The 14243-nt window shown below is 46.7% G+C and overlaps 1 long non-coding RNA gene across 1 annotated transcript in view; it reads left to right on the top strand.

Moving 5' to 3' along the window:
• The window catches only part of LOC109276631 (uncharacterized), a 49190-nt gene that overhangs the window by 17903 nt on the left and 17044 nt on the right, over positions 1-14243 (top strand). Inside the window, exons 3-6 of the long non-coding RNA XR_002084765.2 lie at positions 1860-1942; positions 4079-4405; positions 4971-5065; positions 9155-9348. This is a non-coding gene — a long non-coding RNA (uncharacterized LOC109276631). The remainder of the gene's footprint in view (positions 1-1859; positions 1943-4078; positions 4406-4970; positions 5066-9154; positions 9349-14243) is intronic.

Raw genomic sequence — 14243 nt, 5'->3', positions numbered from 1 at the left:
GACTGCACTTCTGGAGTATTCTTCTCAGAAAACCCGGTGCCTAGCACAGGTGTGGTTCGGTCATCGAACGACTGGATGAGAGTGCCAGCCAATCTGTAGCCATGACAGCAGCAGTTAACCTTGACCGGGAGCACTTCCTGAGTGCTGCGGTGCTCTGTGCAGTGCTTTGCAGGTCCCATCTTGGTCCTTGAAGGAAAGCGGTGTTGCTATCCCCACTTGACGTGAAGGCCATCGCTAATTTGGTTAGCAGCTGGAGTCCATCTTTGCTCCATCCACGCAGAAGGAACTTCAGACATGTCATCAACAGAATGCTTTTTTTATTGTCATTATTATTCATTTTGAGAGACAGAGAGCAAGTGGGGGAGGGGCAGAGAGAGAGGGAGATGGGATCCCAGGCAGACTTTTCGATGTCAGTGCAGAGCCCGACGCGGGGCTTGAACTCACAAACCGCAAGCTCATGACCTGAGCCGAAATCAGTTAATCAGGGCTCTTAACTGACTAAGACACACAGGCGTCCCCAACAGAATGTTTTTTAAAAGCTTTAAAATACTACATAACCTTTCTCAAGACATTCTAACATATTGAAAGCTCTCATGTATTAAGAATTGATGTGCTAATCACAAGTTCAATGTGGCTCCTAAGGCAGCCTCCAAAAAATGATTATATGACATTTCCTTGACGTGATGTCACTTTTAGTTTGTATCTGGAAGTTATAAGACTGATTTTCTTTTAAAATATCCTTAGCTAGTTGGTGGGAATGCAAACTGGTGCAGCCACTCTGGAGAACAGTATGGAGGTTCCTCAAAAAATTAAAAATAGAAGTACCTTACAACCCAGTAATTATACTGTTAGGTATTTATCCAGAGGATACAAAAATGCTGATTTGAAGGTGCATGTGCTATATTGTTTATAGCAGCCCTATCAATAATAGCCAAATTATGGAAAGAGCCCAAATGTCTATCAACCAATGGATGGATAAAGGAGATGTGGTATATATACACAATGGAATATTACTTGGTGATCAAAAAGAATGAAATCTTGCCATTTGCAACAACTTGGAAGGAACTAGAGTGTCTTATGCTAAGTGAAATTAGAGAAAGACAAGTGTCATATGATTTCACTCATGTGCAATTTAAGAAACCCAACAGATGAACATAGGGGAAGGGAAGGAAAAATAAAAGAAAAACAGAGAGGGAGGCAAACCATAAGAGACTCTTAAATACAGAGAACAAACTGGGGGTTGCCAGAGGGGAGGTGGGTGGGGGACGGGCTAAATGGGTGATGGGCATTCAGGAGGGCCCTTGTTGGGATGAGCACTGGGTGTCATATGTAAGTGATGAATCATTGGGCTCTGCTCCTGAAACCAATACTATACTGTATATCAACTAACTTGAATAAAAAAAAAAATATATATATATATATATGTATAAAAAATTAAAATTTCAGAAAAAAAACATCCTTAGTTAGGATGTTTCATAGAGCCACATTGGCCTTGACCTTGCTGGCCTGAGTCAGGCCTATGTGCCATTTGAGGCCATGTCTCTCACTTGCTTTCCAGGTAATTTCTGCGTTCGCTTTAGCGGATGCCTCCACTTTGTGCCACGTACCTGCTTTGGTGTATAATTGGAAGGGAAAAAATTGTTCGGTGAAAAAAAAATTAAGTCAATGCACAGAATAAGGCCCTGAGAACATTTCTGTTAGGTGGACAGACCTCATTATAGCTGCATCATTCTAGATGCCGATAAAGGATACTAAAAGCAACCATAATTTCTTGGCTCCTTTTTGTGTTTCAACATTTTACACTGCCTTAATCTTCACATGTGTCCTACAAAGTAAGTGGACTTTTTTCCATTTTACAGAGGAAGAAACTGAGGACCAGAAAGTTGCATAACTTGTTCAAGGTCTCCCTTGAGAGAACAGAGGACTTGGGAGCTGAGCCAAGGTTAGTCTTACGTCAGATCGCACGCTCTTCACCTGCGAGCTACACCGTCAGGTGATGCCAATAACACAGTGTCCGCAGACACCCCACATTCTAATCTAGAGTGTGACATCACCAGCCTGTGTTCCCCAAATGTGACCTAGTGCCCATTCCTGGCCTCAGTATTTCTAGGTGGCATGACACATCCTGTGTCACCCGAGCGGCCGATGCTGGAAATAATCCTTGCTCACTCTTCTGTAGGGTTGGAGATTCCTTTGGACATTTTCCCCGGGCAGAGGAGGGGTGGGGCCAGGGTAAGGATATAGTGGATGACAGCTGGCATAGAAGCTTGATAGCAGGGACACGAGCTGACTTGCTTAGTGAGACGCGTTTAAATCTGTCCCTGACCTTTCCCCAGGCGTCATGCCTCCATCTTGTTTCTACTTCTGGTGCGAAGGATCTGGTGAAACGTAATGATGAATAATTCCAAAACCCAAGAAATGTTCTTATTAAGTAGGATTTTTGTCTTGAAAACGGGGCATCTGTGGGCAAGTACAAACTCATCAGGCGACTCCCAAATAAAGACCTGGGTGGCCCTCCTCATTCTTTCCCACGCTGAGAAAATTTTGGTGGTGGAAACTGCAAATTTGCAAAGCTGTAGCAACTTGAAAATAGTTCTCCGGGCTGTAAAATTTACCCCGCTAAAACCAATCTAATTTCTTGAGCCAAAGATCAAACTTTTGCCAGATGTGGTTTTTCCATTGTCATTTCAGCCTTCAGGTGGCAAAGCAACGCTTGATGAGTTTTAATATATGGAAGCTATGTCTCCATGGGCAAAGAGGTGTAGGTCAGAGCAGTTAACTGGACAACTCAGTCTACAACCTGGATTTGACGGACCAGTGTCTAGACGTAACTACATTTGTCCTGGTTTTAATTCTGTAGTTTACCGGTGTCCAGAAGTTTGGTTTGCTCCACAACGTCTACTTAACGACTTGCTTTTGGAATCTGGCCCTGAATGAGTGCTTCCTTGGATTCCTCCCCCCACCCTGCCCCCTTCCTTGGGTTTGTTCTCCACAGCTGGAATCAAGGACTGGACAGTGTGAAATGAAGGGCTGGGGCCATCCACTGTGGGCTTCCAGGATGGCTCCCTGGCAGCGGGAGCGCAGTGACCCTGGAAGGCTGATGTGGACTCAGTTCTCCTGATGTAACATGGCTGGCAAAGCTCCAGCTCTGGAATGTTAGCATATTCTTCCACGCTGGTGGTTCAGCCGGCACATGGGAAATTGGACTCGGGTGGGGCCGTCTGGCAACAAATCCAAACCAAAATGGGAATCAGTCCTTTAAGGCCAACCGTGAAAATGTACGTGGGCCCACAGCCCGAAGGCCCGAGGGGCACTGGGAAGGGCGGAGGTGGAATCAAGAACACTTTTAGTGACGTGCTGCAAACACCCCTTACCCAACCTGGCAGGTCTTTGTGTGTGCTGAGATCGGGCTATGGGAAGGGCCACTGAACATCTTCTCAGGCCAGGGAAAAATGGCAGAGGCACAGCATGTGGGGGAAGCTATTTTCAAAGATGTCTTAGATTTTTTGTTGTTGTTGCTCGATTGAGAGCTCTATTCATTTTGGAAAAAAAGAAATGGTAGCCTTCATAGGAGGCAAAGTAGCTAGCCTCGAGCGGGCTTCTGGGATGTCTCCATCGTGGATTACTCACCTCTTCTAATTGCTCAGGAGAAGGCTGGGGCCGGAGGGGGAGCCTCAGGAACATCCACTGCAGGGCTTCTCAACCTGGTCCCGCACTGGAATCCCTTGGGGAATATTCTAGAAATACTGATGCCTGGGCTGCATTCCAAGCACATCAAATCAGAATGTCTGGGGTCCCCGCTCGGACATCCACATGTTCTGATATGGCATTCTGTGGTGCGGCCGAGGTTGAGAAGCACCAAGCTAGGCGAATCTGACATGTGAAGAAATGAACTGTCCAGAGAAGACTCTTACTGAGCCCTCTTGTGCCACGTTACGTTGCTTCTCTTTACTGTAGTTTGGCCATAAATTAAAAGCACACTTCAAGGTGTAAGTTTACGAAGTAGCTTTAAGAAATGAGTTCCTTTGAAGGCAAACAGGGATTTAATCACCGGTAATACACTGATGCTTTTTTACAGGAACGTCTGGCCGGCATGAGCTTATTGTGTCTGGGGCCAGCTGAGCTGAACGTGGGCTCCTTTGTGGCTTCCCCATCGCTGGCCAGCAGGCTGGCCTTCTGTTTCTCCTCCGGAAACCTTGCACACTCCTTTGATTCATGGTGTTAATGGAAAACCTGTAGCTGGTGGTCCGTACATCTGCTGGAGAAACATTTTTCACAGAACTCACCTCATCTGGGGACCATGTATCCAGGAGAGTTACCGGTTTTTGGCAAAGGGCACATCCAGACCCATGTGCCAGCGTTACCCTCTGGGACATCTGGTTACCAACTAATGACAGGCAGCCAGGTACGCTTACTGGTTTGCTTTGGTTTGGTCTTGTCTTGTCCTGTCCAGCAACCCCCCACCCCCCCCGCCCCATATTTGCCACATTGCAGCTAAAAATTCTTAGCTAGACTTACCAACAATGCCATTTAATCACATTTAGACCAGATTTCAAGGTGTTGCTGGTCTCTATATGAAAACATTTGAATTTCTTCTTGTGTTAAAAGAATGACATGATCTATGATGTAATTTCTAAGGTGTTTAAAAAAATTGCTTGGTCTAGACTAATGGTCTTTAACTCTGGCCACTTTAGACTCACCTGGGGTATTAAAAAACACTACTGTCTCCTGGGACCCACCTCATAGATTCTGAAGCTGTCAGTCTGGGGTGGGGCCATGGGGTGGGACCAAAGCGTGAACACTTCTGAATCTCCTCACTGAGTCTAGCTTGCAGTCTGGGCTGACACTAAAACAGGGCCCCGAGCTCTGGATTCTTCACTGTGACCTTGGTGCTATTTGCAATTTCATTCATTTTATTTATTCAATGAATTTATGTTTAAGAGGGAAATTTTTTTGAAATACTTCCCTAGGTATCCTTTCCTCCAGTCGTACATGCAGTCTTTTCTTCACCTTTGCAACCTCATTATGGCTAAAGCAGACATTTATCACCCCTGGGAAGGAGAAGGTAGGTACTGCGAAGAAAGGTGATTTGCAACCTTAGATGCCCTTTAGAGCCACTTGGGAAGCTTTAAAAAATTGGCAGTGCCTGGGATCCACTCCAGACTAATTAAATCAGAATGTGGGGGATGGGTCCAGGGATTACTATAAAAGTACTCCAGGCATAATACTTTTTTGTTATGTGTCCAAGGTGGAGACTGATGATTCTAGTAAGAAATGGATGGCTTACCAACTTACAATGAAATTCTGTTTTTTTAATGGTATTTATTCGGCACTGTTGTTTAAAAAATTATTTTAGAGGGAGAGAGAGAGAAAGTGAGTGGGGGAGAGCAGGAGAAGGAGAGAGAGAGAGAGAGAGAGAGAGAGAGAGAGAGAGAGAGAGAGAGAAGAGAAAAATCAAGAGTCAGATGCTCAACCGACTGAGCCACCCAGGTGCCCCTACAATGAGATTCTTATTTCTTAAAATCTTGTGTATTCGAACCCGAAGTTTTGAGATTTAAGGGAAATTATCTACTGACCTGTAATTGGAAAAGATGGAGGTTAGTTTTGTTATTGGTGATAGGACTTGATGATTTACCTTCATAAATATTTATTGAATAACTAGTATATGCAAGGAAACTGTGATTAGAAACACCTGGGAACTTTTGGTTTGTTTACTTTGGGTCAGGAAGGAGACCAGCGTGGATATATGGGTCTGGGTCCCATCAGGAAAGACAAGGCACGCTCGCACTTGATAAGTATATAGGATTTAACAAAGGGACTGTTTATCATGATACAAGCAGGGTTTAGGGAAACCGATAGGGAGGGGTGCAGCTCGTAGGAATGGCGAGTCACAGGGGGAGCCATGAACAACCCCAGGCCTGAGGGGCCAGGCAGACTAGCTGTGTTAGGAGGGCACCTGACAGAAGCCACAAGCTTCTTGAGAAGGACACAGCATTGCCCAGGGACCCTTTCTGTATAAGATCATTCTAGTTGAGTTCCTGTCTCACCCAGCCCAGAGAACTAAGTCATTCACAACCGGTCCTAGAGGTGAGCAGGTATAAGTGACAGAGTCTATCTTTTGAAGGTGGGCAAACGAGAGGGAAGGAGTAGGTAGCCCCTGATTCTGGCTTGGGAAACTGGTAATCCCGCAGTTTAATAACCACTGCCCCGTCTCGTGGGACTCTGCCTTTGAGGCTCACCGGGGCTGGAGAGTCTCACGGCAGCACAGAAGACGTCAGCCTGCCATTCATTCATTTATACCTTTACTCGTTCTGTGAAATCGAGAAATACTTCCTGAGTGGCTCCCAAGTGCCAGGCACGGTTCTCGCAACAGGAGCTAGAGCGTCGATAGAGAAGCAGTAGAGGAGACCGCGTCTGACGCAGCTGGCTCCGAACAAAAATATTCACACCTGTCAGGGGATCGTGTAGACAAGCGTCGGCAGTCACTGCCTTAAATCCATTTCTTTTTTAAAAGTTTTTTAATTTAGTTTGAAAGAGATAGAGTGTGTGAGCAGGGGAGAGGCAGAGAGAGAGGGAGAGGGATCCCAAGCAGGCTCCACGCCGTCAGCACAGAGCCCGATGTGGGGCTTGAACTCACAAACCTGAGATCGTGACCTGAGCCGAAACCAAGAGTCGGATGCTTAACCGACTGAGCCACCCAGGCGCCCCTAAAATTCATTTCTTAAAAGGTGCTTTCTGAACTTACATTTGGCATTATGCTTTGAATTCATGGTAAAACCGCCATGAAGAGAAGACACTTGGTGTGGAATCGCACTGCTAAATAAGAAGCTGGCTTTGGCACGAACTAGCCACATAGCATCCTACCGTTGTTCTGGAAATCTCTATTCTCAGTTTCTTAGATGTAGGGATGTGACTTGGGCACTGGGGGTGGGTGGGGGCTGGGAAATGGCCCTGAAGAAATTTAGGAGAGAAAAGAAGCCTTTCCTTGTAGCTGGAGATGGTCTCCATAATAAGGGAGAGAGTTTCATTCATTCATTCATTCATTCATTCATTCATTCATTCACAGACACATTTGTTGGAGGACTGTCATGTGAGGACACAGGGTTGGGTGGCAGGGATCCCCAAATAATGACAGCATCCTTGTCCTCAAGGCGCTGGTGGTTTCCTGGTGATTCAAGTGAGCACGTCACTGTTTACCTGGAGTTTGGTGGGGTTATCCTTGAGGAATCTCTTGAAAATGGTTCATTTGATAAAGGATTTGACCACCTGCCAAATGCTAGCCTGAGTATTTGTGACTTGTGTGCTCTGTGTGTGCACACATGTGCTGGCCTGCACATATGTCCTTCATCTAGAAAGAATTCTCTACTGGGATGAAGTGAGGAGGAAGGACAGAGAAGCACGAAATTTTTCCTTAATGTTTTTCTGGTGAGAAAGTAAGCAGGAACCTAACGCAGCACAGGCTGTGAAGGTAGGAAAATTCTGGTCTACACACTCTTCTCTCTTTTGACTCAGAACCAGGTGATGTCAGCAGGCTGTTGGGGTTTCGGGACCAGTCCTAGGGTCCAGTGAAATGGCTCCACTTTATGATCCCTTAGAACAGGGGCCCGTTTTCATGTGAATTCTGCAACGTCTTTGCTGGCAGGTGGAGCGGGGCGGGCGGCGGGGGGGGGGGGGGCTTCAAACAAATGGACTTAGCATCTAGGGTTTCTCGTTAGGTTGGCCTCCCTTTGCTAATATCTGGGACTTTTGCCAACGTCTTTGAACACCAAAGGTGAAATCAAAGCCCAGAAGGTGACACGTGTCCGAGAACAGGAGGAAGCCCATTATGTTAATGTGTTCCTCTGTGTCTCTGTCATCATGTACGCGCTTCTGTCCTGACTTTGAGTAGGCGACCTTTAGCTGAGATGTGAGGGTCTGTCCTTCTCATGTCCGACAGCGATGGAGATTTGTTCCAAATGGAGCAACAGTTAGGCTAGTTGTCCAGTGCTAGTGTCTGTGAGTGAGGAATGGCACCAAGGGAGACCGGGATGGAGTAACTCACCGCTGCTCGACCTCGCTGAGAGCCCGAGACCCAACTGGGTCCCAGGAGGACTTGTACAGGAGAGGACTGAGGGGTTTATTTAGGGACATCACAGACATGCCTTTTGCAGAAACGGGAAAGGAGCAAGGATAGATCCCCTGATAACCCGGGGGTTTGGTGCTTTCTCAGTTCCGGAGGACACAAGGGTAACTCATTGTGGGTGGATGCCACCTGGATGCACTAAATTTCCTTATGGATGTGCCCGGGGTGACTTTGGGGTGTTCATGTGGCCCCACAGGCCGGGGTGGGGGGGGCAGTGGCCGCCCCTTACATCTCTAACCCTGCTGCTGTCAAGGTTCTGCCCTCATTTGCTTCTGATGTGTATCCTGAACTTCAGGTGACCTATATTTAGATTATGTAAAAAGGGTGGAAAGCAAGTGGCCTTTTTGCTCTAAGGTCAGAGTTCGGCTGTGCTTGATAATGCCACTTTGATCTCTAGGACCCTGCCTGTCGAGATCTATGGTGTCTGTCAACTAACCTCGCCCCGCACTTGACCTTTTGCTTGCCTGGGCCTGTAGTTACTGCCAAGACTCTAATCCCTCAGCATTGTCACTTCTGGCAAAAAAAAAAAAAAAAAAAAAAAAAAAGTCCCAAAAGCCCGAGATTCAGACATTCCAGATGCTGCCCTGGCCCCTTAAAAATACATTTAATGAAGACTTTTTTGAAATAAAAAAACCAAGAGGGTGAAGGAGTGGTTTTAAGAGGAAACTTCAAACAAACTGTACAGCCAATGATGCAGAGCTCAGTAACAGTAGTTGGCTTGGCCAGAGTCCTGTAGAAGGCCCTCGGAATCCTAAGAGCTGGCCGGAATGGAGACATTTACTGCGGCTCCCTGTTTGGGAGCAGGTGACCCCCCACCCACCAAAGACAGATGCTTATCTCCTGTCCTGTTGAGAATTTCTCCCCTTGCTTTCCTTTGAGTTGCTCATTTTGATATTTTATCATGCAGGCAGCTGAAAAGTACTTCCTTACGTCCAGCTGGAATCTTTGCCACTTAATTTAAAAATCAATTTTCCATCCCTTGTCAATTTCAGTTACTTATTATTATTATTATTTTGTATGGGTCCTTTCCAGATGTGCACGTGGTTTCCACAGTGTGGTGAACCAACTTGGACCCGATACCCTCAGAGGTCTGACTGCCGCACGGCACGTCAGGACCGTTGGCCCAGGACTCAGGAGGAGTCTGGTCGTCTGCCTGCCTAGAACCTATTGCTTGACCTTGGATAAGTCGCTTTCCCTGTCCAGGCATTGTGTCCCTCCGCTCTAAGGTAAGGGAATCCAATCACATCATCTCTAAGATTTCTTTCAGTTTTGATGCTTATATGATTTTGCTAAGAGCACTGTATTGAAACGACGAATCTGCTTAACATGTAATAGATACACAATAAATATTTGTCAAGCAGCATTCAATCATAGGGATTTCCACTGAAGGCTTTTTTCAGCACTGGCTGGCTAAACCTTGGAACCGATGTCCTGTCCTCAGTCCCTTCCAGGAGTGATCTATCTCTATCTCGTGTGGAAGTAGGAACCAGATGGCAGTGGTGAAGACCTTTCTTCACAAGGTGCATCAGGCGCCTGGTACAGGAGTAGGCAGGACTCTCCAGCTCCACAGACAACCTGTTTCTAGTCACTTCTCCTCCATCATAGCCAATTCATTAAAATGCCTCTGTGATTCCAGAAAGAAGGCAAGTGTCCATGAGGAAGAGGTTATAAATACATCCAATTATAAATATATCCCATTAAAAATAGATATCAACAAGCAGCTCCAGACAGCATTGGGCTTGGCAAACTTAGCCAAGGAGAAAAAAGGAGGCTAATATCCAGAAAGCAATCCAGTTGTCCGTTGAGCGACATGGCTTTGAACTGCGCGGGTCCACGTAGTGTGTGGATTTGTCTTGATAAATACAACACAGTGCTGTGAATGTACTTTTTATTATGATTTTCTTAATTATATTTTCTTTTTTCTGTCTTCTAAGAATACAGCATATAATATGTATAACATACGACAATGTACTAGTTGACTGTTTATATGATTGGTAAGGCTTCCACTCAACAGTAGGCTATTGGTGGTTAAGTTTCTGGGGAATCAAAACTTTTATGTGGATTTCTGACTGTGCAGGAGGTCAGATCCCACTGTGCAAGAGTCCAATGTAATGTTTTCTTAAATGATTCCTTAGTAATATCTTTGGCGTTGTATATGGCTCTTAACTAGCTACTAAATAGCGTAGGTGGTCAGAGGAGGGTTTGGCTTAGAACGTCCAGTAAAAATAGAAGTAGGACTTAATAAATAAAGATTTCTCTGTGTCACAATATGTACACAGAAACTCCAGTGGACAGTTAGGGGTGACTGTGTTCCTGGGACTTTGGAAAGACAGAGTGGCATGCAGTCCCTAACATTCCTGGCTTTTAAAGTCTCCAGAGAGGGGTGCCTTGATGGCTTCATTGGTTAAGCATCCGACTTTGGCTCAGGTCACGATCTCGTGGTTTGTGAGTTCAAGCCCCGTGTCGGGCTCCGTGCTGACAGCATGGAGCCTGGGGCCTGCTTGGGATTCTGCATCCCCCAATCTCTCTCTGCCCCTCCCCTGCTCCCGCTTTGTCTCTCTATCTCTCAAAAATAAATAAACAAAAACATAAATAAAAGCTTGAGGGTGTGGCTGCCCCTGGAATCAGAGGGCCTGGGCTTCCATACTGGGTCCGGCAAGTCCCAGGCGGGTGACTTTGGGGAAACCAAGCCCTTTCACTGCTTTAAGCCTCAGGTGTGTATTAACAATTACGTGAGGTAACAGAATAGAAAGGAACCTAGCCTAGAATCTGGCCTGTGGGAAGAACTCAGACGTCGGCTTCTCGTAGTGGCTGTCTGGGGTCAGGGCCAGTGGAGGACATGCGCCACCTTGGAGGAGCTCCCAGGGCCCCTCCCTCAGACCACATGATGCACTCTGATCCCCTCTCCATGAGTCTGTGGAGTTTCTGTGGCAAAATGCCACAGACTGGGTGGCTCAGACAGCAGGAGCCGATTTTCTCCCAGTTCTGGAATCTGGAGCCCGAGATCAAGGTGCTGACAAGGGTTGGTTTCTCAGAGGACTCTCCACTTGGCTGGCCTGCAGGTGGCTGCTCTCTTGCTGTCTCTTCACATGGCCATCCCTCTGGGCACACAGCCCCCGGTGTCTCTCTGCGTGTCCTAATCTCCTCTTCTTATAAGGACGTGGGGCAGATTGGATTATGGTCACCCTAACACTCTTATTTCAATTTTAACATCATCGTCTCTTTAAATGTTTTTTAAGTTTATTGATTTATTTTGAAAAGAGACAAAGGGGGGGAGGGCAGAGAGAGAGGGAGGGAGAGAATCCCAAGCAGGCTCTGAGCTGTCAGCACAGAGCCTGATGTGGGGCTTGAACCCACAGACAGTGAGGTCGTGACCTGAGCCCAAGTTGAGAGTAAGACGCTTAACTGACGGGGCCACCCAGGCACCGACATCATCATCTCTTTAAAGGCCTTGTTTCCATGGTCACATTCTGAGGTACTAGGGATAGGACTTTAAGTTTGCAGGGAGGGAGACAGAATTCAGTCCACGAGGCCCAGGCACCCACTGAGCCTGCACGTGGAGCTAAGACCTTACGGTCCCGGCTGTGTCAGGCTTTGCAGTTCAGCTCCCAGATGAGCGTCTGTGCTCAGGTCAGTCCTCTCTGCTCCCTCCTCCCTTCCTCTTCTGGGAGGAAGACTCAAGCTAACACCCCCATTTTTCCAAGGGAACACTGCTCCCTTTTTAGAGAGGCTTGATGTGTGGTCACTCAGGTTTACAACCAAGGACACTGAAGTCCCTGTGTCCTGGGGGAAACCCCCAGGGAACTTGGGGGGGCTCTGAAACCACCCCATAAAATGGCTCCCGAGCGCCGAAGGCTGGGCTGTGTGAGGCCATGAGACAGAACGCCAGAGCCACACCCCAAGGGGCCCGAAGGGGGTTCCCATCTTCTGTGGCTTTCTCTTTTCGTCCCTCGGCACCCCGCCTACATGGTGAGTCATCGCAAACTCCAAACACCCAGCCAGCTGCTTGGAACAGAAGAAACAACCACAGTCAGAGGCATCTTGGGCCCAAACTCTCCCTCTCCTCCCTCCCCCCTCCATCTCCCTCTCTCCATCTCCATCTGCATCATCTGCATCATCTGCATCATCTCCACCTTCTCTATCTTCTCCATCTCCATCATCTCCATCATCTCCATCATCTCCATCATCTCCATCATCTCCATCATCTCCATCTTCTCTATCTTCTCCATCTCCATCATCTGCATCATCGCATTATCTGCATCATCTCCATCATCTCCATCATCTGCATCATCTCCATCATCTCCATCATCTGCATCATCTGCATTATCTGTGTCATCTCCATCTCCGTCATCTCCATCTCCATCATCTCCATCATCTCCATCATCTCCATCATCTCCATCATCTCCATCATCTCCATCATCTCCATCTCCATCTCCATCTCATTGTTGGGTTTTCCAACTCTCTCTTTTCCCCCTCTTCTCATTCTCATCCTCTCAAGGCTTAATTTGATTGTCTGGAGACACTGGGTCTTTGCCAGTCAATGTCTGATCTATGGAAAAATTAGCATTTACCAAACTAATAGTTACAGCAAAGCCCTTAAGCCATGTTTCTTCCTGAAGCAAGATCACTTTTCTTGTAATTCTTACCTAGAGTGTTAGCTTCTCACGAACAGGGGCCATGTTGTGCTCTCCACAACCCTCATGCCTTCCACACAGAAATACACAAACACTATTTGCAGAGAGAGATGAAACTTTTAATGATAATAATACTCTCTGAAAAGCTCAGGCCTGCAGTTAGTTTTTTTCCAATGTTATTTTTGAGAGAGAGTAAGCCAGGGAGGGGCAGAGAGGGGGGGGGCACAGAGGATCCAAAGCGGGCTTTGTGCTGACAGCAGAGAGCCTGACGTGGGGCTCGAACTCACGAAGTGTGAGATCGTGACCAGAGCCGAAGTCCGATGCTTAACCGACTGAGCCACCCACGTGCCCCAGGCCTGCAGTTAGCTTTAAAGACACTTAGTAAGCCCCCCCGGGACCCAGACCTGGAGGTGCCAGCGTGCCAAAGCCCGGCTTCATCACTTCTGGTGATTCAGTTTGAGCCACTGAGCTCAGCAATAGATACAGTTGATTTAAAGAACAAACCTCAAATATGGCTTTTGACACTAAACTATAAAGCAGAAAATCATGTAGTTTTCATGGACAAAAATGCCTGCATCAAATGCAGCACCTTATCAACTCAAAATGATTTTGTCGTGATTATCTGTTTAAAAAAAACCTTTTTTTTGTATATCTATACAATGGAATACTACTTGGCAAGGAGAAAGAATGAAATAATGCCATTTGCAGCAATGTGGATGGAACTGGAAGGTATTATGCTGAGTGACATAAGTCAGTCAGAGAAGGACGGGTGTCATATGTTTTCACTCATATGTGGATCTTGAGCAACTTAGCAGAAGACCATGGGGGAGGGGAAGGGGAAAAACAGTTACAAATAGAGAGGGAGGGAGGCAAACCATTGTTCTCTCTTAAATACAGAGAACAATCTGAGGATTGATGGGGGGTGGGGGAGAGGGGAAGGTGGGTGATGGGCACTGAGGAGGGCACTTGTTGGGATGAGCACTGGGTGTTGTATGTGAGCCAATTCGATGATAAATTATACTTAAAAAAAGACCAAAACCTTTTTTCCCCTCTTTTGGCTTCAAAGTTAGAAATTCCCTTGTAGGTACTTGGTCTAATATTGAAGTCCCTGACGTTCTGCTGAAGTCAATGCCTTCAAGTTTGCTTCAACAGATGGGGGCCGTGGGCTCTGAACCCGGTCTTGACCTCATTTGCTCTTTCTGTCCCTCACTCTGCTGTCAGAGGAAGATGGGGCTCATGAGAAAATCGAACGGATTTTCGTTTCCCATCTCTGACCTTTCCCACACTCCTCTACGCTTAGTGGAAATAAGAAATAAAGATTGGGCACAAGCGTGAAGCATGTACCTGTTCACTCATCTAGTCATTCAACAGTTATTTGTTTAGCACCTATTACGTGCCAGACATTTTGCCAGTCCAGGCACTACAGAGACGAGAAAGAGATCCCTGCCTGCAGGAAGCCCGCAGTCTACTGGGGGGTAGACGTGCAA

Source organism: Panthera pardus, unplaced genomic scaffold (genome assembly GCF_024362965.1).
Source record: "Panthera pardus isolate Hobbes unplaced genomic scaffold, ASM2436296v1 HiC_scaffold_21, whole genome shotgun sequence".
Lineage (NCBI taxonomy): Eukaryota > Metazoa > Chordata > Mammalia > Carnivora > Felidae > Panthera > Panthera pardus.
This window is presented reverse-complemented; position numbering and strand designations above follow the sequence as displayed.